The following is a 25,007-nucleotide window of genomic DNA, read 5'->3' as shown; positions in this document are numbered from 1 at the left end:
CCTCTTTTACTGTTGGCCAGAAGAACCCTGCGCGTATCACCTTGGAGGCTAAGGACCTTCCTCCTACGTGGCTCCTGCAAATGCCTTCGTGGAGCTCCGCCATTATCCTGGTACACTCATCGCCACTTACACACGTTAGGATAGGGTGAGTGAAACCGTGCCTAACAACACTCCATCCACCAGAGTATATCTTGCGGCATTTCTCTTGACCTTCTTACCCTCTTCCGGCTCAACTGGGAGAGCCCCATCCGCCAGGTACCGTTTGTATGGCGTCATCCAGGTGTCTCCCTCGGTTAGGACACATACCTGCATTTGTCTTCCTTCTTCAGGCATATCCACGTACGAGCTGATGCGGGGCGTCTTCAGCGTATCTTGGGTCAGAGAGCGATGATTCCTTGGACTCTCTCTTGATGTACAGATCTGGAGGACATCCACCCTGTTATCTTCCACGAATTTACGCGGAGCTTTGAGTGTCTCTTGGATTACTGTCCTCTATCTACCCCCTTGCCTGAGCTGGCCAGCTTGGCAAGCAGGTCAGCTCTGGCATTCTGCTCCCTTGGGACATGTATCAGCTCAAGAGCGTTAAATGCTCCCTTCAATAGTTGGACGTATCTAAGATACACCGCCATTTGTGGGTCCTTCGCCTGGAACTCACCCGACACCTTCCCCGTAATCAGCTGGGAATCGCTTTTCACCAGGAGGTTCTGCACGCCCATCTCCTTGGCCAGGAGCATTCCTGCTATCAGGGCTTCGTATTCCGCCTGATTATTACTTGCCTTGAAGGCGAAGCGCAGAGCTTGCTCAATGAGTACGCCGTTGGGTCCCTCCAAGACTATTCCCGCGCAACTCCCTTGTTGGTTGGAAGAGCCATCAACCGAGAGCAGCCACTGCGAGCCCACTTCCACCTCTTGCTCACCTCCGAGCGAGAGTTCCGCTATAAAATCGGCGTACACTTGCCCTTTGATGGATCCTCTAGGCTCATACTGAATGTCGAATTCTGACAGCTCCACCGCCCAGCGTACCATTCTTCCCGCCACGTCAGGCTTCTGCAGCACCTTCTGTATAGGGAGGTTTGTCATCACTACCACCGTAAAGCTGTGGAAGTAATGACGGAGCCTCCTGGCTGAAAACACCACTGCTAATGCTGCCTTCTCTAGCGCCTGGTATCTCGTCTCAGCGCCTTGTAATGCCTTGCTCACGAAATAGATGGGCTTTTGACTCTGGTCCTGCTCTTGGACTAACAAAGAGCTGATAGCCCGCTCCGTTACCGTAAAATATAGCCGAAGGGGCACACCTGTTACCGGTTTGCAGAGGATCGGTGGCGTCGCCAGGTACTCCTTTAACTTAATAAAAGCCGCTTCGCATTCGTCAGTCCATGCAAAGCGACTATTTCTCTTGAGGCATTGGAAATATGGGTGCCCCTTCTCTCCCCCGGCGGAAACAAACCTTGAGAGTGCCGCCATCCGCCCTGTCAGCTGCTATACTTCCTTCACCGACGTCGGGCTTCGCATGGCGATAATCGCTGCGCATTTGTCGGGGTTCGCTTTTATCCCCCTCTCGGTGAGCATAAAACCCAAGAACTTACCGGCCTCTACCCCGAAGACACACTTCTCAGGGTTCAACTTGAGGCGGTACTTGGATATTGTGACGAACAACTCCTCCAGGTCCGCCGTGTGCTGTGCCCTATCCGGCGACGCCACCACCATGTCATCTACATAGGCGTACACATTCCTTCCTAGCATGGGCGCCAGGTCCTTGTCCATTAACTTTTGGTACGTGGCGCCCGCGTTTTTCAGCCCAAAAGGCATCACCTTATAACAGTAACTGCAAGTCTTAGTCATGAATGCAGTTTTACTCTCATCTCTCGGGTGCATCTTGATCTGGTTGTACCCTAAGACTGCGTCCAGGAAACTCAGCACCTTACTGCCGGATGCACTATCCACCAACGCGTCGATGCTGGGCAGTGGGTACGAGTCCTTCGGGCACGCCTTATTCAAGTCCGTGAAGTCCACTGGTTACCTAGGATTCTTGCGCGACCTCAACCGTCAGCTAGGGACTCCTTCCCACTGGTTACCTGTGGATTCTTGCAAAGAAGGACAAAAGGGCGCCCTAGCGGCCGTTTGCACTCTGACGCTCAAGTCAGCCAGCAAGAAACACCAAAAACTATGCACCTCCGTATCGGAGCACCGCGTATGGCACTCTAAAGGTGGTAAAAAGGAAACTGTGTCTAGTGTATATTTTCTCCTTCTGGCCAAAATCTTTCCCTAGTCCCTTGTCCAAAACCTCAAGGCTCGAGCAAGCAACTAGAGTGTTTCGGGAAAATTAGCCAAAAGTTCCAACCCTGTTTCCAACATTCTCGGCGCTATTTAAACTGCCCAAGCATTTAAAGCGCCTTAAAGCGCTTTTAATCATAAAACGTAACGCACTTAATTAACGCGTCTAATTAGAAAACGTAGCGCATTTAAGACGTTGAAACGCTTGGGAGCCTTTATAGTACCTTAAACGCTCGAAACAGAAACTATATTGAATGACTTTAATTACCTGGTACATGTCTAAATGGTGTTTCTATTCTGACCTGGCTGTCGTACACGTGGAGGGCTTCACAGCGCCGTGACCCCATCTGGGGACGTTTCTGCCCATCTGGGGACGTTTCTACGTGTGAGTCCTCATGCTTGGGAGTGCTACTGCGCAAGGGGTGACTTTTTGGGTGCCAACTCATGCCCCCAATCATCTAGTCACTCACTTTGAGAGCGTATCTGTCTTCCTCTCGTACCCTGCACCTAGCTACCCTGGGCGTGACCCTCCCCTTGAGTCGTATCTGTCCCAAAGGCGTCTCTGAGGCGGCAGGGGTACTTCACGAGTCAGGCTGCCCTACACTGGTGCTATCACTATGGCCTTGAAGCCACATTTTCCTTCTCTTTATCACTGCCCCGGATCATCGGGACCTGAGGCCTTCCCACGGCGTCGCTCCCTCCATGGTCTTTCCTACCCATGGGTACCGGGGAACCACACTGTGATTGCCTTGCCTTAGCGATATTTGATCTTGGCGACGCCCTGGTTGGGCGACGCCTTCACCTAGGCGACGCCTTGCCTTGGCGACGCTTCCTCTTGGCGACGCTGGAACTTGGCGTCTCTTCACCTAGGCGACGCCTTGTGTTGACTTTGACTCCAGGCGTTGACTTTGACCTTGACTTTGTCAACGCCCGGATACGGGACGGTACATTTCAAGAACTCACCAAAACTTGCGCCAATACACCAAAACTCATATGGAAGTCCATTTCTTGCCAATTGAACCGATTAAAATGCTTAAGAATGCAAGTGAACCGATTAAAAAGCTTGACAATTGAAATGCACCGAACAAAAGTAAGCAAGAATGAAGATGAACCGTTTAAACTCAGCAAGGAAGAAGATGAACCGAACAAAATGTGAATTAAAGGTAAAGCACCGAATAGAATTGCAAGAAAAGGCCTAAGACATGTTTTATGAGTTCAAATGGACATGGAAATGGAAGTAAAGGATGGAGAAGAGAGAAGACTTATGAGGTTGAAGAACTTGGTTGATGAACACGCCACTTCAAGTGTGAATGCTCCAAGATAAGTGTGAATTGCCGCCACTTGAGGGAACCAAAGCTCTCAAGATGAGACTAGGAAGAGGAGAAGTCAAATCTCACTCACTCAATCACCAATTTGGGAGAGTTTTGTTACTTCAAATATCAATTCTGTTATTTGAAGGACCTAAGCCCTCCTTTTATAGGAGCAAGGGTCGGTCATGAAGCTACAAGGCTTACACTACAAGCTAACAAAACGTCCTCTTTCACTCACTTCTCACGCCTATAGTGAGTCATGAAGAGTTATCTTCTAGAACATTCTAAACTAAAGCCTAAAGATGCTTTACAAAAGAGGTATCTAATGTTTCCCTCTAAGCACCTTCCTAAAAACTATATATTTAAACATTCTACAAAAGACACTATAAAAAGAGAAAACATTCTACCACTACTTCCTAATTCTTTAAACTTGCTCCTTGTAAGCCTTTGAGGTAGGCTAATGTCTTCTTGAGCCTCTTCAACTTCGGCCTATACTTCCTCTTGATCTTGATTTTCGGCCTCTATCTCTTCTTGATCTTGATCTCCATCAGAACCTCACATCCTTTAGGAATCCATTTCATGTAGCCTCTAGGAACAGAGAATTTTCTTATTTTGCATAATCTAACTGAATGGCCATTTTTCCTGCAATAAAAGCATGTAAACCCTATACTTCCTCTTGATTTTGATTTTCGGCCTCTATCTCTTCTTGATCTTGATCTCCATCATACTCCCCGAGTTGGAGAGAATTCGACCACGAATTCTGGAGACCTACAGAAAAAGGAGTTAGATCACTGATATTAAATGTATGACTACCAAGGTATGTATCAGGCATATCTAACTCATAAGAATTATCATTAATCCTCTTTAGGACTTGGAATGTCCATCACCACGAGGCATTAGTTTGGACTTCCTTTGAGTAGGAAAACGATCTTTCTGCAAATGAAGCCAAACCCAATCACCTTCATCAAATAACAATGCTTTTCTCCTTTTGTTGGCAAGTTCAGCATACTTGCCAACCTTCTTCTCAATTCTCAACTTAATGTCTTTATGCAAATTTTTAATAAAAGAAGCTTTGTCATCACCATCTTTGCACAAGACATCATCAAGTATGGGAATAGGAAGAAGATCAAGAGGTGTTAAGGGATTAAACCCATAAACAACCTCAAAAGGAGAATGTGAAGTGGTAGAATTTACTACACGATTATAAGCAAATTCAACATGTGGTAGTAAATTCTCCCAAACTCTAGGATTCCCGGAAATAAAGCATCTCAACATTTGTCCCAAAGTTCTATTTACCACTTCGGTTTGACCACCGGTTTGTGGGTGACAAGTGGTAGAAAATAAAAGTTTAGTACCAAGCTTACCCCACAAGGTCTTCCAAAAGTGACTCAAGAACTTGGAATCTCTATCGAACACAATAGTTTTAGGAATACCATGTAAACAAACCACTTCTTGAAAGAAGAGGTTTGCAATATGACATGCATCATCCACTTTGTGGCAAGGAATAAAGTGAACCATCTTTCAAAAACGATCCACTACCACAAAAATGGAATCCTTTCCCTTAGATGTCTTGGGTAATCCTAAGATGAAATCCATAGAAATGTCAACCCAAGGCATTGAAGGGATAGGAAGAGGAGTATATAAACCATGGGGATGCAATCTAGATTTAGCTTTACGGCAAGCTATGCATTTTTCACACAAACTATGAACATGTTTATGCATATGAGGCCAAAAGAAATGTTCATGTAACACATCCAAAGTTTTTGCAACCCCAAAATGACCCATTAATCCTCTTTCATGTGCTTCTCTAACAAGAGATAATCTAATGGAGCATTGGGGAACACAAAGACGTTTTCCTTTAAAAAGAAAGCCATCTTGGATAAAAAAATCTTTGTGTCCACCTTTGGTACACTCTTGATAGATAAGAGAAAAATCAAAGTCATTATGATAAAGATCCTTAATGTGATAAAAGCCAAGAAATTGAGAACCCAAAAGATTTAGCAAGGCATAGCGTCTAGAAAGTGCATCGGCCACAACATTATTTTTGCCTTGCTTATGCTTGATCACATAAGGAAATTGCTCAAGGAATTCCACCCACTTAACATGCCTCTTGTTAAGTTTGTTTTGGCTTTTCAAATATTTAAGAGATTCATGATCACTATGAATCACAAATTCTTTAGGAAAAAGATAATGTTGCCAAGTGAACAAAGCTCTAACAAGGGCATACAATTCCTTATCATAAGTGGAATAGTTTAGATGACTTCCTTTCAATTTCTCACTAAAATAAGCTATGGGGTGGCCCTCTTGAAGGAGAACAACCCCAATGCCTATACTTGAAGCATCACATTCAATCTCAAATGTTTTAGCAAAATTAGGAAGGGCTAAAATGGGAGCATTAGTCAATTTTTCTTTTAAAACATCAAAAGCATTTTGTTGTGCTTCTCCCCATTTAAAAACCACATCCTTTTTCACTATATCATTAAGAGGTGCAGTTATGGTACCGAAGTTGGGTACAAATTTTCTATAAAAAGAAGCAAGACCATGGAAACTTCGGACATCATTCACATTGGTAGGTGTTGGCCAATTTTGAATGGCCACTACCTTAGATTGATCTACATGCACCCCTTGTTTACTCACAACAAACCCTAGAAATTCTATATGATCAAGTGCAAACATACATTTAGCAAGGTTAGCATACAAATGTTCTTTCCTAAGGGTTTCCAAGACTTGTCTAACATGCATCCTATGGTCACACAAAGACAAGCTATAAATGAGGATATCATCAAAATAAACAACAACAAACTTGCCAATGAATGGTCTTAAAACATGATGCATGAGGCGCATGAAAGTACTTGGAGCATTAGTTAAGCCAAATGGCATAACCAACCACTCATGTTCCGACCTCAAGTCGTTGGACAGCATCGCTAGGGTCAATCACCGCATTCGAGGTATTGTCCGCTTTAGAGGTCGGTGCTCCGTCACGGTTTTGTCCTTAAAAGGCGCCTCGAAGGGTGAAGGGAGGAGGGAGTATATAAACTGCCCTTGGCCTCGATTCCTGAACGATGTGGGACTGTATTGGCATACGGGAACAAGCCCCCCAGTCGAGGTCTAAGGGGAGTTTGTCCCCCTAGCTGAGGGGCGAAGGAGCCTCTTCGGCCCCACGGTGGGCGCCAAATGTTCCGTCCGGTTGATTGGAACGTCTTCGTGCGCGACCTCAACCGTCAGCTAGGGACTCCTTCCCACTGGTTACCTGTCAGATATGCCCGGCATCGACCCCGATTTCCTGTGTCACCACCTCAGCATGGACACCACGGTCCGCCCCGTGCGCCAAAGAAGGAGAAAGTTCAATGAGGAGCGACAGCAGGTGGTGAAGGACGAAACGCAGAAGCTGTTGAGGGCTGGCCACATCAGAGAGATCCAATACCCTGAGTAGCTTGCCAATGTCGTCTTGGTGAAAAAGGCGAATGGAAAGTGGAGGATGTGCGTGGACTTCGCAGACTTGAATAAGGCGTGCCCAAAGGACTCGTACCCGCTGCCTAGCATCGACGCTTTGGTAGACAGTGCGTCCGGCAACAAGGTGCTGAGTTTCCTGGACGCCTTCTAAGGGTACAACCAGATCAAGATGCACCCAAGAGATGAGAACAAAACTGCATTCATGACTGAGACCTGCAGTTATTGCTATAAGGTGATGCCTTTTGGGCTGAAAAACGCGGGCGCCACGTACCAGAGGTTAATGGACAAGGTCCTGGCGCCCATGCTCGGGAGGAATGTGTACGCCTATGTAGACGACATGGTGGTGGCATCGTAGGATAGGGCGCAGCACATGGCGGATCTGGAGGAGTTGTTCGTCACGATATCCAAGTACCGCCTCAAGTTAAATCCTGAGAAGTGTGTTTTCGGGGTAGAGGCCGGTAAGTTCTTGGGTTTTATGCTCACAGAGAGGGGGATAGAGGCGAACCCCGACAAATGCGCAGCGATTATCGCCATGCGAAGCCCGACGTCGGTAAAGGAAGTACAATAGCTGACAGGGCAGATGGCAGCGCTTTCAAGGTTTGTTTCCGCCGGGGGAGAGAAGGGGCATCCATATTTCCAGTGCCTCAAGAGAAACAGTCGCTTTGCATGGACTGACGAATGCAAAGCGGCTTTCATTAAGCTAAAGGAGTACCTAGCGACGCCACCGGTCCTCTGCAAACCGGTAACGGGCGTGCCCCTCCGGTTATATTTTACTGTAACAGAGCGGGCTATCAGCTCTGTGTTAGTCCAGGAGCAGGACCAGAGTCAAAAGCCCATCTATTTCGTGAGCAAGGCATTACAAGGAGCTGAAACGAGATACCAAGCGCTGGAGAAGGCAGCGCTGGCGGTAGTGTTTTCTGCCAGGAGGCTCCGTCATTACTTCCACAGCTTCACGGTGGTGGTGATGACAAACCTCCCTATACAGAAGGTTCTGCAGAAGCCTGACGTGGCGGGAAGAATGGTGCGTTGGGCGGTGGAACTGTCAGAATTCGACATCCAGTATGAGCCTAGAGGATCCATCAAAGGGCAGGTATACACAAATTTTATAGCAGAACTTTCACCCGGAGGTGAGCAAGAGGTGGAAGTGGGCTCTCGGTTGATGGCTCTTCCAACCAACAAGGGAGCGGAGCGGGAATAGTCTTGGAGGGACCCAACGACATACTGATTGAGCAGGCCCTGCGGTTCGCCTTCAAGGCAAGTAACAATCAGGCAGAATACGAAGCCCTGATAGCAGGAATGCTCCTGGCCAAGGAGATGGGCGCGCAAAACCTCCTGGTGAAAAGCGACTCCCAGCTAATTACGGGGCAGGTGTCGGGTGAGTTCCAGGCGAAGGACCCACAGATGGCGGCGTATCTGAAATACGTCCAGTTGTTGAAGGGAGCATTCAACGCTCTTGAGCTGATACATGTCCCGAGGGAGCAGAATGTCAGAGCTGACCTGCTTGCAAAGCTGGCCAGCTCAGGCAAAGGGGGTAGACAGAGGACAGTGATCCAAGAGACTCTCAAAGCTCCGCGTAGATTCGTGGAAGACAACAGGGTGGATGTCCTCCAGATTTATACAACAAGGGGAAGGCCGAGGAGTCATTGCTCTTTGACCCAAGATACGCAGAAGGTGCCCCGCATCAGCACGTACGCGGATGTGCCCGAGGGAGAGCAAATGCAGGTATGCGTTTTGACCGAGGGAGACACCTGGATGACGCCCTACAAGCGATACCTGGCGGATGGGGCTCTCCCAGTGGAGCCTGAAGAGGGTAAAAAGGTCAAAAGAAATGCCGCAAGATATACTCTGGTGGATGGGGTGTTGTTCAGGCACGGTTTCACTCACCCTATCCTAACGTGCGTAAGTGGCGACGAGTGCACCAGGATAATGGCGGAGCTACACGAAGGCATCTGCGGGAGCCACGTAGGGGGAAGGTCCCCAGCCTCCAAGGTAATACGCGCAGGTTTCTTCTGGCCAACAGTAAAAGAGGACTGCGCACGACACGCCCAGCGGTGCAGGCAATGCCAAAAGCACGCCGACTGGCACAAGGCGCCGCCAGAAGAGTTGCGATCCATATACAGCCCGTGGCCTTTCCATACATGGGGAATCGACATCCTGGGCCCATTCCCACTGGCAATCAGGCAGATGAAGTATTTGATCGTCGCCATCGAATACTTCACCAAATGGATAGAGGCAGAGCCCGTAGCAAAGATCACTGCGCACAAGGTACAACATTTTGTGTGGAAGAACATTGTGTGCCGCTTTGGCGTACCTAGGCGCTTGATATCCGATAACGGGACCCAGTTTGCCAGTCAGCAGTTGAGAAATCTGTGCGCTGAGGTAGGAATCAAACAAGTGTTCGCATCGGTTGAACACCCCCAGACCAACGGACAAGTGGAGTCAGCAAACAGAGTTCTGCTGAGGGGGTTAAAGAAAAGGTTAGAGAAAGCCAAAGGGACGTGGAAGAGGTACCAAGGATCGTATGGGCATACCACACCACGCCCCAATCCTCTACTATGGAGACGCCTTTCAGTTTGGTGTACGGGTCGGACGCGATGATTCCGGTAGAAATACATGAAAGCTCACCACGTTTTCAGAACTTTGTGGTGGAGGAATCCAATGAAGAAAGGCGAGTAAACCTGGATCTACTAGATGAGGCCAGGGAAGAAGCCAGAATAAAAGCCGCGGCAGTTTCAGATTGGCGACCTGGTTATGAGGAAGGCTCACCCATACGAGTTGGAGAATAAGTTGTCTCCCAAGTGGACCGGACCCTTCAGAGTTACCGAGGCTAAGGGCAACGGTTCATACAACCTAGAGACCTTGGAGGGGGGTCCCATCCCACGCAGCTGGAATGCAGCCAACTTGAAATTTTATTTTAGTTGACTTATGTAAGCAGCCATGTAACAGTTTAGTTGAAGGGGACACTCTTTTTCCCTCTCGAGGGTTTTTTAATGAGGTCACCCGAATAAAAGAAAAAAACAAGTTTGAGAAAAAGTCGTGCCTTGGTTTTCAACCTTTACTTTTCTCCGTTTGAAGTAGTGTGAGGCGTCGCCAAGTCAAGGCGTCGCCTAGGTGAAGGCGTCGCCAAGAGAAGATGTCGCCAAGAGAGAAGGCGTCGCCAAGAAGAAAGGCGTCGCCAAGAAAGAAAGTGTCGCCTGAGTACAGGCGCTGTTAAGGAACGTGAAGAAAGAAAAGCGCACAATATACAAAACGTATGCAAAGTAAAGCGGTGTTGCAAAAAATCAAGTATGGTATAGAAAAGTTGATGTTACAAGCAATGTTCGATACAAATGGGCGTAACGCGGTTAGGGCAAATATTACAACTCATGCAAATCACAAAAGACCCACTTTTCAGTGGCCATCGGAGTCAGCACTTGAGGAAGACGAAGCCCTTATCCCAGCCCGCAGAGCTCGGGTGAGTCGTGTCCTCCTCTCTTGGTTTATTTTCGAACCTGCACCAAGGGAGATAAATGTGTCAGAGGCACCATGAAGCAAGACATGCACAGTTAGAAAGCTATAAAGGCCGAAGTTTCTAGGGCAGTGACTCTTACATATGTACTTTTCGAGAGTTCCAGCGTTGAATTCCAAGCTGATCAAGGTGGCGGAGTCAAAACTTCCCGCCTCAACAAGAATCCGGCAAGCTATTTGATCACTTGGAGCCAGCTTCTTGAAGGGTTTGGTTTTGAGGGCCCTCGCCTCTCTCACCCAGTACAGAGGAAAACCATCCAGAGCGGTGGGAACGAGGTCAGTGCAGCAAATCTTGAAGAACCGGCCTTTCCACCCGGTGAATGAGTTTTGGAAGGGGGTTAGGAGAACTCTCCCAGGAACGTTGCTGAGAGTTACCCAGAGGTTGTGCCTTTGCCTCTTCACCTCAAAGAAGTGAAGAAAGAGGTCAACCGAGGGTGCACAACCCAGAAACCCGAAGAGGATGTCAAAGGCCTTGACAAAGGCCCAGCTGTTGGGGTATAACTGGGCCGGAGCGGCACTGATCTCCGTCAGCAGTTCCTTCTCGAACCAGGAGAAGGGCAGGCGCACGCCGATGGTCTTGAAAACCACTTGGTAAAAGTAGAAGAAGGGGACCCCTTCGTTGGCCCGTTCGTCTCCACATACTGGCTCCCCTAGAGTGCAAGGGAGCACAGCAATGTCGTCATCATGCCTCCTCGCGAAGGCACGGTGATCATAGGAACATGAATCCCCTTTGTATTCCCTTATGGCCCTGGTGGCGAGTAAGCATGAGCATTCGTCGAGAAGCTCACTCGAAGCCCAAGGGTACAGGTCTTTGGGATTGACCCTGGGGGAAGTAGCATGAGAAGACATTCTTTAACAAGATCAGGGATTGTCAAAGGCGTATGGCCCGCCGGTAACGCAAGAGTCGAGCGATGGGAGCGAACGCTAGAAGAACCCTTCGTGAGAAGAGAAAGGGTGCAAGAAGAGAGAGTGTAAGTAGGGTACGAAGAGTGCAGAAATGATGAGAACAGCTTCAGAGCTTGAAGAGTTAAATAAAGCGGTTAGAGCGCCAAACGACGCAAGTAGAAGTATGGCAGTTAGAGCATTGAACGACGCGAATGGATGCACCGCACGATCGAGCCACGTGGCAGCAGATGGAAGGATGGCCCTGGCATCCCTGGTTAAACTCAGAACACGTCGTATCGACAAAATACCCAGTGGTACGATGCGCCGTCGAAAGTGGATCAGGGGCACAGTAGGAGCACCACGAGGATCAAATCGAATGACTGAACGTCCCATCAGCCATACAAGGAGCGCCACGTGGATCAAGTCGAATGACTGAACGTCCCATCAGCCATACAAGAAGCGCCACGTGGAAGGCACGGGGAGAACCTTGAGCTCTTCGCTGTCCCCAAGCGTCGACCAAGGCCAAGGTCAAAGTCAATGTCAAGGTAAAGACGATGCCCAAGGCGACGCCCATGAGACGCCCGAGGCGTCGCCTGGAAAGACATAAAGGGCGACGCCAGCGTGAGACGTCGCGGGCGTCGCCCACCAAAATATCAGCGAGGTTGCCTCCCCGATACCCACAGGTAGGAAAGACTGTGGAGGGAGACGAAGTCGAAGAGGGCAAAGTTAGTTACTGGCGTCACCTCCCCGATACCCACAGGTAGGAAAGACTGTGGAGGGAGATGAGACCGCCAAAACGCCAGCGAATCACTGACAGGGCGTTCCCCGATACCTATGGGAAGGAAAGACCATGGAGGGAACGACCCCCCCTCCAAAACACTCGGCGTTTCAGACACCCGAGGACGACACGGCGCTGCTGTAGCAGGCCTCTCCTTAGGCGAGGGCGTCGGGTGTTAAGGGTCAAGGAAAGGACCGTTTGGGTGTTAGAGATACCCCGTGGACGATACGGCTCCACTAGGTGAGCCACTCCATGATTGTGGGCACTGGCGCGTGACCTTTCCCGAGCATACAAAGCCGCCCAACGAAGTGAAAGAAGCGGGTATAATACGAGCAAAATAACTGAACCACGCGAAGGCAAAGAATGAGAATAAAATCACACTGGCAGAATTCTATAGCGCGAGGACACGAAAATAATCATACAAAAACCCAGAGTTGTAACAAGCGTGCGGACAGTTCAAAGAATTACAAGTTTGACAGAGAGAGTAAAAAACAAAGGTAAAGTGTAAAAGGAGTAAAAGCTTGAAAGGTAAAAGTGGCTGGTGAGAGACAGCGATTCAGTTATCCAAGTCCATAGACACGACCTTCCCGTCGACGACATGGTGTGTGGGGTCGCAGTTTGAAATATTGATGCCATGTGTTACAGGATAAAGCGCTCAAGGGGAGCGCAAGAGGTTCTTAAGGATGACCGCGTGATGAACCACGTGGCACACGATTAAGCGTGGCCCCAAAAAGCGTTGCTTTCCCCGTTTCAGAGGATGTCCAATCAACCATTAAGAGCACCCCAAGGGTTCAGAGAGCGTCACGTCAATGGTTTCAAGGTTGCTACGTCAGCAAGAATGACACGTCACTGGGTGCCACGTGGGTGGTGTGGGCGAAGCCTTAGTCTTTTCGCTGAAGACAAGTCATCAGCTTAAGACTGGGGGGCTTGTGTACCGTCCCGTACCCGGGCGTTGACGAAGTCAAGGTCAAAGTCAACGTAAAGGTCAAAGTCAACGTAAAACGTCGCCCAGGTAAGGCGTCGCCTAGCAGGGCATCGCCGAGATAAGGCGCCGCCCAACTGGGTGTCGTCAAGATGAAATGGCACAAGGGCAAGGTGACCACAGCGCTGCTCCCCGATACCCATGGGTAGGAAACACCATGGAGGGGGCGACGCCGTGGGAAGGCCCCAAACCCTGGATAACCAGGGAACAGTAATAAAGAGGAGAGAAAGGTGGCTTCAAGGCCATAGTAACAACACCAGTGTAGGGCAGCCTGACTCGCGAAGTACCCCTGCCGCCCCAGAGACGCCTTTGGGACAGATACGACTCAAGAGGAAGGTCACGCCCAGGGTAGCCGGGTGCAGGGTACAAGAGGAAGGCAGATACGCTCTCAAAGTGAGTGACTAGATGATTGGGGGCATGAGTTGGCGCCCAAAAAGTCACCCCTAGCGTAGTAGCACTCCCAGGCCGGAGGACTCACACGTAGAAACGTCCCCAGATGGGCAGAAACACCCCCAGATGGGGTCATGGCGTCGTGAGGCCCTCCACATGTACGACAGCCAGGTCAGAATAGAAACACCCTTTAGTCAGGTGCCAGGTAATTAAAGTCATTCAATACAGTTTCCGTTTCGAGCGTTCAGGTACTATAATGGCTCCCAAGCGTTTCAACGTCTTAAATGCGCTACGTTTTCTAATTAGACGCGCTAATTGAGTGCGTTACGTTTTATGATTAAAAGCGCTTTAAGGCGCTTTAAATGCTTGGGTAGTTTAAATAGCGCTGAGAATGTTGGAAAGGGGGTTCGAACTTTTGGCAAATTGACCAGAAACTCTCTAGTTGCTTGCTCGAGCCTTGAGGTTACGGACAAGGGACTGGGAAAGATCTTTGTCTGAGGGAGAAAACACACACACAATACACAGTTCTTTTTACCACCTTCAGAGTGCCATACGCGGTGCTCAGAGACGGAGGTGCACAGTTTTGGTGTTTCTTGCTGGCTGACTTGAGCGTCGGAGTGCAAACGGCCGCTAGGGCGCCCCTTTGTCCTCTTTTTTGCAGGAATCCACAGGTAACCAGTGGGAAGGAGTCCCTAGCTGACGGTTGAGGTCGCGCACGAAGACGTCCCAGTCAACCGGACGGAACAATTATAATGGACACTTATTTTTATTATATTTATAGATAAAGCTTATATGATTTTAATTATTTTAACTATTGTTTTTTAAATAATTACTTGAATGCTCAAAATTAACTTTCTAAAATTTTAAAGTGTTTAAAATCAATATTTATATTTGAGATTTCAATTTGGGTCAAATTAGAAGTTTAAATAAGTGGTACAATTCTCCGTTCAGCTATGCTTTCTATCAGAATAAGTAGTAGTTTGGTGGGTTTTTTCCCTGCAGTCGAGGGGTAAGACAAGGTGATCCATTATCTCCTTTACTTTTCTGTCTTGCAGAGGAAGTTCTTAGTAGAGGTATCTCTAAGCTTGTGAATGATAAGAAGATTTTAAATATGGTCAGTCCGCAAGGTTATCTCACTCCGTCTCATATTTTGTATGTTGATGACATATTTATTTTTTGTAGGGGGGATATTAAGTCTCTTAGAAATTTGAGTAATTTTCTTAAAACATATGGTGATTTTTGTGGTTAATATATTAATAACTCTAAAAGTAGTTTCTTCACCATGGATAATCCTCCAAGATTTTTGTCACCAAAATTCAAAATATTATTTCCTGTAGTCATGGTTGTTTGCCTTTCAATTATTTAGGAGTGCCTATCTTTGTTGGTGCTCCAAAGTGTCGGTTTCTTCAACCTTTGGCAGATAAAGTTAAATTGAAGCTAGCATCTTGGAAAGGTAAATCTCTTAGCATGATGGGTCGAATTCAGCTAGTCAATACGGTGATTACTGGATTTCTAGCTTATAGTTTTAATATGTATAAGTGGCCTGTTTCACTTATTAAGCAAGTTGAGCAGTGGTGTCGGAATTTTATTTGGACTGTTGATATTCTGAAAAAAGGTATTGCTACCGTTAATTGGGGGAAAATTTGTTCACCTCATGAAGATGGAGGCTTGAATATTATTAATCTTCATCATGAAAATAATGCATATCTTCTTAAGCTTGCTTGGAACTTTGCTTATAGCAACAAACCTTGGTCTTTACTCTTGAAAGCCAGGGTTCTTAAATCAAAATATGAGTTTAGAACGGTTTATAGATCTTCCTCTCTCTGGCTTGGAATTAAGCAATTTTATTCTACCATACTTGACTATACTTCTTGGACTGTTGCTACATGTTCTTTTATTAATTTCTGGAATGATAAATGGTGTTCTACTACTTCATTAGCAAATATTGCAGGGTTATCTGATGGTGTTAGCATTACGGATACATTCTCTCAATTTTGGACAGGTTGTGATTGGAATATTCCCTTATCTTTACAGGAGATGCCTCATTTTTTTAATCATATCATGGTTAGAGAGGAACAGGATATTCCTAATTGGATTCTAAATGAGTCTGGTCGTTTCACTCTTAAATCGGCTAGGACTTTTTTCTTGGAACCAGGAGTTCCAGGTGGTTGGGGTAAATTCATTTGGTCTTCATTTATTCTGCCTTCCAAAACTCTAGTACTTTGGAAAAAATTTCATGGGCGACTTCCTACAGATCAACATATTCAGAATAAGGGTTTGCATATATGTTCTATGTGTACGCTTTGTGAAAAGCATGAGGAATCTATTCAACATCTATTTTTTGAATGTTCTAACGCATTGCATATTTGGAGTTGGGTTCGAAAAAATTTTCTTACTTCTCATTTCTCTAATAAGGATGATCTACTTTCTTTTATTAAGAGTGATCGTAGTCCTTTGGTTAAATTGATTAAGCTTGCGGTGATAACCTTTTCTATGTGGATGATATGGTGTATGAGGAATTATGCTAGATTTCAGGATAAGATTGAGGTTTCTAAGGCTATTTCGATAATTAAAGATTTAACTTGTCTAGTGGGAAATTCGTCTAAAGCTTCAATGAAGAATGATATGTTGGACTTCAACGTGATTAAGTTTTTCGGTATTAAGACTCGTTGTGGTAAAGTTCTTCGTCCTCTTCCTATTAGATGGGAATTTCCTTCACCAGGCTGGGTTAAAATTAATACTGATGGGGCTGCTAGGGGGTATCTTGGTCTTGCTACCTGTGGAGGTATTTTTTGTGGGAGTATGGGAGAATTTATTGGTGCTTTTTCAGCGTTTCTTGAAGTTCAGACTGCTTTGGTTGTTGAGTTTTATGGAGTTATACATGCTATGGAGGAAGCTCAAAAAATGGGACTTACTAATGTATGGCTTGAATGTGATTATGTCTTGGTTTGTGCTGCGTTTACTGCTAGGACTAATGTTCCGTGAATACTTCGGAATCGATGGAATACTTGTCTTAATTTTTGTGGGACAATCAGGTTTAGGGTTACTCATATTTTTCGTGAAGGGAATGCGTGTGCTGATAAGTTGGCTAATTTAGGATTTATTCATAGAGAATCATTTTATTGGTATAATAGACTCCCAGCTAGTCTGTTCTTAGAATTCTTTATGAATAAGTATAATCTACCTATGTATCGTTTTTGTTAACATATGGGTTTTGGTCTAGTCCTCCATATTTTTGTATTTTCTTTTTTTAATAATATTTTTTTTCATGTGATGACAGATGATTGTTGTTACTTGAGGTGTCAGCCTAGCTGAGATGTCAAGTGCATAGTGATACCTAACATGAAAACTTTTTATATAAAATAAATAAATAAAAAATTAGAAATTTAAATGAATAAAATGATAATAAAAAAATACGAATAACGTAAATTCTGTTTTTTTACTCACGAGGTTACAGTAAATAAAAACTTAATAAAGATTAGAAATGAGAAATACATAAAAATTAATTGAATTGAATTGTTATAAATAAACCTTACATAATTTGAGTAATTTGTTAATCATCTTCCTGACGTTACACAAAATTTAAGTGTTAGATATATAATTTTTTATCCTTAAAAAAATACAAGACTCATTATTTACTTGTATTTTTAAAACACTAATTATAGATACTCGAAAATTATCTATACTTATTCTTCGTGCAAGCCTTAAAAAAATTGTGTTTTTTCTTTAATGATATTTATAATCTTGTCGCTGTTTAATTTTTAATTCATCAAATTCACAAAAAAAAAAACATTTCTGAACTTAACCTTGTTCGAGATCTGCATGGGCCATTTTCTTTTTTTTTTCTAATCTTTAAGTTTTTTGCGTAAACAAAGATAAAGAACTTACAAATAAACGAAAGGCTAGAAAGGTAAAGGTTATATTACATTAAAGATTTTACAATATTATGTAATCTAACGAATTATATTTGAAAATATTTTTGATTAACTATACTAACAGTTTTCATAAGAATAAAAATTTAATTATCATTTAATTATATATTCTATATCAATTCAACATACAATAGTTTAACAACTTAAGTATAATTTTTTGTTTTTATCTTTGAGGTTCAAAAATCTATATAATAATATTTCCATTCATACAACTAGTACTTATTCTTTTATAATAATAATAATAATATATTATTATTATTCTTTTGTATAGTTTTCTAGACGTTAGACATTCATTCGACAAACATTTCATTTAAATTCATCTCTTTCAGAAATTACTACTTACTCTATTATTATTATTATTATTATTATTATTATTATTATTATTATTATTATTATTATTATTATTATTATTATTATTATTATTATTATTATTATTATTATTATTATTATTATTATTATTATTATTATTATTATTATTATTATTATTATTATTATTATTATTATTATTATTATTATTATTATTATTATTATTATTATTATTATTATTATTATTATTATTATTATTATTATTATTATTATTATTATTATTATTATTATTATTATTATTATTATTATTATTATTATTATTATTATTATTATTATTATTATTATTATTATTATTATTATTATTATTATTATTATTATTATTATTATTATTATTATTATTATTATTATTATTATTATTATTATTATTATTATTATTATTATTATTATTATTATTATTATTATTATTATTATTATTATTATTATTATTATTATTATTATTATTATTATTATTATTATTATTATTATTATTATTATTATTATTATTATTATTATTATTATTATTATTATTATTATTATTATTATTATTATTATTATTATTATTATTATTATTATTATTATTATTATTATTATTATTATTATTATTATTATTATTATTATTATTATTATTATTATTATTATTATTATTATTATTATTATTATTATTATTATTATTATTATTATTATTATTATTATTATTATTATTATTATTATTATTATTATTATTATTATTATTATTATTATTATTATTATTATTATTATTATTATTATTATTATTATTATTATTATTATTATTATTATTATTATTATTATTATTATTATTATTATTATTATTATTATTATTATTATTATTATTATTATTATTATTATTATTATTATTATTATTATTATTATTATTATTATTATTATTATTATTATTATTATTATTATTATTATTATTATTATTATTATTATTATTATTATTATTATTATTATTATTATTATTATTATTATTATTATTATTATTATTATTATTATTATTATTATTATTATTATTATTATTATTATTATTATTATTATTATTATTATTATTATTATTATTATTATTATTATTATTATTATTATTATTATTATTATTATTATTATTATTATTATTATTATTATTATTATTATTATTATTATTATTATTATTATTATTATTATTATTATTATTATTATTATTATTATTATTATTATTATTATTATTATTATTATTATTATTATTATTATTATTATTATTATTATTATTATTATTATTATTATTATTATTATTATTATTATTATTATTATTATTATTATTATTATTATTATTATTATTATTATTATTATTATTATTATTATTATTATTATTATTATTATTATTATTATTATTATTATTATTATTATTATTATTATTATTATTATTATTATTATTATTATTATTATTATTATTATTATTATTATTATTATTATTATTATTATTATTATTATTATTATTATTATTATTATTATTATTATTATTATTATTATTATTATTATTATTATTATTATTATTATTATTATTATTATTATTATTATTATTAATTTTCTATAGGTTAGAGCTCTATTTGAACATCTCATTTTATAACTTGGCACAAGGTTTCATTCTTCTAAGAGTTCGTTTGATGCTTATCATGAAATTAATCTAAAACATTTTTATACCTTAAAATATCAAAGAGTTTTCATTTTCTACCCAACTTATTATTTCTTGGCAGATTCAAGTTTAAGTTTTCATTACTCACCCTTTGTAATTCTATATTTTGATGTGCATCTTTAACATATTTTATTTTGCAGCATTTGATACATCTATTAGTTTTATCTTATGCATTGTGCTATCTCACACAAAAAAATCTTACATTTCTTATCGTTATATTTTGCAAAACATCACATTATATACATCTTCATTATACCCCGTGGACAATTAATGATTTCCTAAATGTTATAAAGTGATTCATGATCTTGTATTCTTAATATTAATAATGTTAGAAAATATTGAACATTTTATAAAGGATTGGCATGAGAACTACAGTTTACACCATCAACTCATTTTCGTGTAATTGATTTAATCGTTATAATATATATTCTTTGTATTAAGAAAGTGCATCTTAGGCTAAGTTTGAGGACACTCTTACTTGATAATTATTGGCCAAGTTTAATGCTTTTTCACATTGTATATTTTATTTTACATCTTGATCAATTAAATAGGGAAAGAAGTGGGGTGAATGTTTTAATTCTAAGCCGACATAGCTAACTAATTCATTATTTACTAATTGTTCAAAAAAAAAAAAAATCTTTCGTATAGTTTTGTTTTTTTATCATAAAAAAATAATAAATAAATATAGATAACTTAAAGGGTAATCCAACATATTCCAAATTTTCAACAAGAAATAAATAAAAAGAAAAATAAGATAAGATTTCACTCCCCAACCTATCCCAAACTCCCAACAAAACTATCAACAATTTCTTACCCCAAAAACAGTCAAAGAAGCTCGCCCTTGGCAATAGCCATAACATAACATCACATGAAACACCAAAATACATATAGATATAATTAGATCACCAAACATTAGCCTCCAAAAGTATAGAAACTTTTTTTTAGATCCCCTTTATAAAAAGCACAACACCTTAGAATACAACGAACACAATAACAACAACAAAACGTACATAACCTTTGCGTGACACATTTACTCCTCCAAAGAGTCTTTTTATTCTAATGTAAGAAGTGGATGCTCCTATTGCATAATATCCCCATAAAGACATACTGCTTACAATCGATCTACAAAAGACATAACTTCTTCCTTCCTAAAACAAGGATTTAGCAATACATACCAAAGTAAAGGAAGCAAAACTATTTAACAGATTTCATACATATCATGGGTTCCAAACACTAATCTAAATAAGTGAACTCTGCTTTCATATAGTTTTGTATTCATGTCATTTGTCTCTTTATTGCCAAATGATTGTTTCTGATGCTCACAAACTTTATCAAGAAAGAAAGAATGAAGAGAACAAACAAATTATTAAAATAGTCACTTCAATTCATTTATGGTTAATACTCTTTAAGCACATTTAACAAATCTTTTGGCAATATTTTTAATGAGCTACCATGTAACTTCTCCATATCTATTTTATATTGTTTTATTTGATTTCCAATGTAATGCAAATTTAATAAATAATGTATCTAATCTACCTCTAAGCACAATCACACTTCTATAAATAAAATTCTAATGTAAATTTCTATATTAGCGCACCTCATGTAAAAGTAGTCATTTCTCTATTGACAGTAGTCATTTTTTTGTATTTTTAAGTGCAAGATTGGGTGTGTTTTAAACTTAAGTTATACTAGTAAAACACAATAGCTCATCGTTCAATCCACAAGCTAGCTCGACATTACTATGGGCTTTTTCAAGTACTACATTACAAGTTGGACTTGCCAACCTATGTGCACATCCATCTTGTGTTTCTCCTAACTTTAACCCTTCCACAACCAACCACCGCAACAACCATCACACCTTTGCCTAAACCCACCTTCCACAATAATGAGATCCTATATTCCCCTTCTTCTTCCCAATAGACAAATTACATACCACCCTTTGAGTTGTACCTCACACCTTCCTCTGACTTATCCCATACCCCTTCACCAATCCAAATAAAATAACTACGCAAACCTCATCTATACTTTAAAAAAACATGATCTTACACTTTCTAATGTGTTCTATCGTCTAATCCATGCAATCACAACTTAAAAGACCTCACAATGTACACCATTTATCTCCCACTTATTGGGAATTCTAAATCAGTTATTTTCCCACATCCCTTGGAGCCTACGAGAAACACCCACATGTATCTCCATTCAAATACCCACCCACTTTTGTGGCCTTTCCCATAAGTTACATATCTTTTAAGTTGGTCAGTGAGTTTTGAGTTATGCCATACTTGAACAAAATGATTTCCATACACGTGTCCAATTGCAATTATTCGATGGTGAGTCAAATTACTTGGTGCTTGGGTTCTCAAATGAAAAATAGTGGATGATTGTATCAAAGACAATGACACAAAAATCATATTATAATGATTAGCAATAACATATTACATGTCTGGAATTGTCATCCACTTATTTGTTCCTACCTACAGGTACAAAATGCGAATGAAGTTAAATCACTAAAGCAAATGCAAAGTGTAAATGAAAGGGTGTCATTGACTAGCACCATTGACATGCATTTAACAAGAAGTGACTTCTTCAAATATTCATATCGTTCATCACCACCAAACATATTCTTACCTACATTCACTAAGTTCTTTTAACAAATTCATTCGAACAACAACCCATGATTCCTCTCCCATACCCAATTCGGCAGCAACAACACGGTATCCACAATGGCCATCAACCTTAACATCGACAACATCAATAATGTATGCCTACAGGGAACTAATCTAGCAAAGGAATGGATTGATGGCAGAGGCCTGAGCTCAAGACCAACCACTAGAGCTATGTCAAGAAGGATACAAGAATATTGGGACTTTGGTACTGATGGCAGAGACACTCTCTTATACATGTTCAAAGATGCCATAACCTAGTGTAAATTTCTAAAGTAGGATTTTAATATTCTTGCTTAAAAGGAGAGTAGGAATTTTGCTTGTATTTTTCCTTTAAGTAAATTAGGGTTAGGGTGTTATGTTTCTAAAATCTATATAAGGTATAATTGGACTTAATTGCAGCCCACATTAAACCCTAAGCCGATTACCTAAACCTAAATAAGCACACGGATCATATCATGTCACACTTGCCTTGTGGCTAGCTTTAGGCACCAACTTTGAATAGGTTTTGTTTGAATTTTCCCACCAACTTTGACACGATCTTCAAAGGCATCAACTATATCACAATCCACAACAGAACCCCAAGCTTGCATCACATACCAGCACCATAGGATATGCATCAACTCTAAAAACCAACCCTTTAAGTTTGTCAAAGGCCCACACAAAATTATTTTCCTTTTCATCTGCTAGTAAACAAAATGCAATGAAAAAGGTCAAACCAATTGATGTAATTCCAACAACCTCAAGTAACGACATCCTATAGTTGTTCATTTTGTATGTACTATCCATCAATATGACAATGTTAAAGGAGTTCAATAGTTTTACTGAATATGGGTGTGTCTAAAATATATCTTGCACGACATTTGACACCTCTTCAAACCTACACCAATGCATATACATGTCTCGCTCCAATAACAACATCAATTGTTGCATTTCTGTTTTGTGACCTTGTTGTGATCTTCGATGAACACTCATTGCATTATAAACTTACTTTATCGTCATCACATTCTTCTCATTTCTCTATTTCATGGTTAGTAAAATATTTCTTGGCTTCACTAAAGTCTAAGTCACATCCTCAACCATAGCCTTTTCATCAACACTTAACCTTCCAGCATATGGATGACCCACCAAAGTCTCTACCAAATCATGTTTGTGAGAACCACAAATTAATTCAATCGTTCACTTTTCACCACCTTTTACCGGTTCAACTCACAATATGAAAGGATAGTCACATTTCCTAGTTCCACTTCGACTGATATCTACGTCTTTTTTATATTGTTTGTATTTACCTCATCTCTCACAACCTAATAATACGCACGCCATCCTTCCTCGTTGTCCCGTCCATATATCCAACCTTAATATACCAATAAAAAATCTATAACTATAGCCAACACTTCTCGCCCACTCTAACAACTCATCTCGATTACGAAATACCTAAAGTAACATATGCCAAATTTATATATCATTCATAAACTACAATTCACACACTTAAAATAAAACATATTTTACCTTACCTCCTTTGTAGCAAACGCCTACTACACTAATGTGCTTAAAGTTCATTATCTAACGTGTTATAAGATGTTGACTGTTCCAGATCCACATCATCTAATCTATCCCACACATCAATTTGCCCTGAAATTCCCATATATGAATCCACGGTATCCATTGGCACTGCTGCATACAAAAAAACACATGTCAGGAACCTTGACCTTCTAGATATCCATATCTGCAACCCAAATCAGAATGTTCCGGATATGCTAGTCTGGAACTAAAATGTCACTTTCAAATATGGCCATTCGCATGCTTATTTAGACAAATAAGAATGTCTTCTTGACGCCAAGATCAACAAGCCTATTATCTCATTCCGGATGCGAAAATCCACAATACAAACTGCATACTTCTGGATATCTACATTCGTAGGAAACTTTCCAGATCCCAATATCCAGTAACATCTCAACACCATTTTCAACTACAGCACACGAAAACATAAATGCTTACCTAAAAAGACAACTGCACCACACGAAAACATAATTGCTTACCTAAAAAGACAATTGCATTGCACCTAAGAGTAATACCTTGGCTTTACCACCACAACAAACCACTAGCCCAAAGTTCTTCCTGCAATAGATGGTTATAATCATAAATACTAAACCCTAAACCCTAAACCTACGGACTGGTGGGTATTTCCTACGGACTGTAGTTGGTAGGTATTATCTACGAACTGGAGTTGATGGATATTATCTACAAATTATAGTTGGTAGGTAACCCATCATCCATAGATAAATTACCTACATCCATATTACCTACGAATTTTCTTTAGTGGGTAATCTGTGGGTAATGTTTGCCTATATATTTTTGTTGTTAGCTACAAATTTTTTTGGTACATAAATCCAATTTTCTTGTAGTTTATAAGTATTATAGATTTTTAATGGGCCAAAAAGTACACAGTCATGTTCAGAGTATATATATCACTCTCTACTACAAAATTAAGTAATGAATGAAGAATATCTTTTTATCATTTATGTCCTCTATTGCAGGTTGAGTATAAATCTCTCTAAAGTAATAGTAATCGTCGTCTAACAATAAACATCGCTCAAGTTCCATCCTCAAATCTCTCTTCTAGTCATTTTTCATCAATGTTTTCCAATTTTTCCCATACTCAACCAGTTTTGAAAGTTTATCTACCTTCTCTTCATTAGCATTGTTGTGACCATGGTTTATTTAGTAGAAAAAAAAAATCATAATTTGACAAGCATAGAAATAAACTACTCCATCTAGTGTTTTGATAAGGCCACTTCTTTA

At 39.8% G+C, this 25,007-nt stretch overlaps 1 pseudogene; it reads right to left on the bottom strand.

Annotated features, from left to right (window-relative positions):
• Positions 1-22,002: 22,002 nt before the first annotated feature.
• The window catches only part of LOC150023241 (polyadenylate-binding protein 3-like), a 42,579-nt pseudogene continuing 39,574 nt past the window's right edge, over positions 22,003-25,007 (bottom strand).

This window comes from Phaseolus vulgaris, chromosome 11, assembly GCF_051622355.1.
Source record: "Phaseolus vulgaris cultivar YP4 chromosome 11, ASM5162235v1, whole genome shotgun sequence".
NCBI lineage: Eukaryota > Viridiplantae > Streptophyta > Magnoliopsida > Fabales > Fabaceae > Phaseolus > Phaseolus vulgaris.
The sequence above is the reverse complement of the archived record's forward strand: the minus strand, read 5'-3'. Positions and strand labels throughout refer to the sequence as shown.